The sequence below is a fragment of the Panthera pardus genome, unplaced genomic scaffold (assembly GCF_024362965.1).
Source record: "Panthera pardus isolate Hobbes unplaced genomic scaffold, ASM2436296v1 HiC_scaffold_27, whole genome shotgun sequence".
NCBI lineage: Eukaryota > Metazoa > Chordata > Mammalia > Carnivora > Felidae > Panthera > Panthera pardus.
The window spans coordinates 112,647,534-112,649,773 of record NW_026526843.1 but is presented as its reverse complement, the minus strand read 5'-3'; the positions used below and the strand labels follow the sequence as shown (position 1 = coordinate 112,649,773).

At 37.6% G+C, this 2,240-nt stretch overlaps 1 pseudogene; it reads left to right on the top strand.

Annotated features, from left to right (window-relative positions):
* Positions 1–1,814: 1,814 nt before the first annotated feature.
* Positions 1,815–1,992, top strand: LOC128774031 (U2 spliceosomal RNA; annotated as a pseudogene).
* The last annotated feature ends 248 nt before the right edge of the window (positions 1,993–2,240 follow it).

Genomic DNA, 2,240 nt, shown 5'->3' with positions numbered 1-2,240 from the left:
TGTACTGATCTATACTCAGCTGAATAGTCAGAGGGGACCCTCTGCAGATCTCCAGAGTTCTCTTTCTATGTAGCCTTTTCTTCTTTGATAACTTACTGCCTTGGCTTCCCTGGATCCCAGCTCTCTGTTCTAAATTTGGGTGCCTGTCAGGACTGTTCTGGGTTTTTTCCTTCCTGCAGTAAGCTTGAGCAATCATAGGGTGCATCTCATTTGCTTATTTGTTTATCTTTTGGAGATGATTGTCTTTTGTTGCCTGATATTAATGTCATAAAAAACATTTTTTATACCTTATCTCCATTTTTTGGGTGTATCTGTCAAGAAATTAAATCTGGCACCTATTATTCTGTCTTAGCTGGAAATGGACATATCATCTAAGTCCCCTTTCATTTTTAATCCTCTACATGCAATCAGTAGTCAATTAATAGTTGAGCTAACATTTATATATGTCTTATATTCTTTTAAAAAAAAGATGTAAGTCTGTTTTAGGTTGGATACTTCAAGTGTAGACCCTGAGATGTAGACTTTTTTTTTTTTTTTTTTTTTTTTTTGCAAATACCTTATTGAGGAAGTTTTCTCAGAAGGGAATTGAGGGGAACAGTACAGGACAAGAGAAGGAGTCAAGCAGGGTTGTGATATCAGCTGGAGACTATCTCATTCTGATCCTTTGGGGAGTTCTAGAGCACAAATTGTATCACAAAGTTGGTTCCACCTTTAGGCGAATGTGGGAATGGGAGGACTTTTGTACATCCTTGTCTCTAAGTTAATGAGAATAAGCTGCTTCTTGCAGGAAATGACTTCCCCAGTGACACAGCTCCCAATCAAGCAATGACTGTATTTTTTAAGGAAGGAGGCAGCTGCAAGCTATTAGTAACCAACATTCACAGTGTGTAGGGGTTGGATATATGGACTGAGTAAAGGGATCTGGGAAGAACAACAGCAACATTCCCTATATTGTTTTAGGAGTCTTTATCTCCAAAATGCCTTGTACTCAGTAAGCATTCTATATGTTAGTACCTTAATGTATAGAACTACAGCAATAGCACATTTCCAAGGAATAAGTTATTTCATATGGGTCAATTTTTTTAGATATTAAAGATTGTACTTTTAAAAACTTCTTGATGAGAATGTTTCTAAAATATATCATATATTTTCCTTACATCACACAGACGATAGTGAGATCAAAATGGTCTTTCCATGTTGACTCAGGGTGATAATTTAGGAACCTTAAACACTTTGCAGGGGTGCAAGTTAGTAGGATCTTCCTTTCTAAATCTTTAGGTGAATTTTAGGAGCTACTGTACAAGGCAGTATGCTGGGCTGTCAGATATCAGCTGTCATTACCCGTAATAGTACACTGGGTTCTTGAAGGTTTCTTCAACTTCACATCTCTGAGGACTGAGAAGTCTGATGATCAAAGATGTCAAGTTTGTGAGAAAATAAGGTGTGGATTACATCCTGAGGATTTCTCCTAGAATGGATTACAGGGCTTTAGTTCTTTGGCAATTGACAGATTGTATGATGTATGAGGTGTTAAAGCATGCTCATGCTTGCTTCTCATTCGTAGCCCCGCCCTGTAGACTGGGGTTTTCTAAACTTCAACATCTGTGGGAACCCTGTAATCAGAGTCCATCCATGGTTCAATTGATGATTGACTTTTCAAATGAGAGAGTTGATTTGACAAATTTCATTCATATGGGCATTAAGGAATTGAAAAGACAAAATTTGCTTTTACTAATTTTCTGACTTAGAACTTTTAGAAGTCATTTGTTGCTTTTATAGTCTGATGTTAAGGAATGTTTTAAAGTAGGTGAAGAATTGCTTCTTGGCCTTTAGGCTGAGGTCAAGTGTAGCATCTGTTCTTATCAGTTTAAAGTAGGTGAAGAATTAAAATGGAGTGTAAGAAAAGGAGATTGAGTTTGCAATTCAGTATTTCATGGTCTCCAGAACCTTTGTTCTTTTTTCCAAAATGGCAGTGAATTTAGTGGTGCATTTCGTGTGGTAACAAGGGTTTATTTATGTATCTGCCCTAAATTGAAGCTGAAAATATAAAGTGTCCTGATCCCTGGAGCTGTTCTTCTTTGTGATGTCCTTACTACTCAGGAACTGAATGAAGGGTGAGCAGTGCAGTCCATTGGATTTGGCACAGTGATGTGCTAGAGAAAGCGCCATGAGAGCCAGTTGTGTATATCTCTTTCCTATTCCACCTGTAGTGATATCTCACTCATAGCTTCAAATTAGCC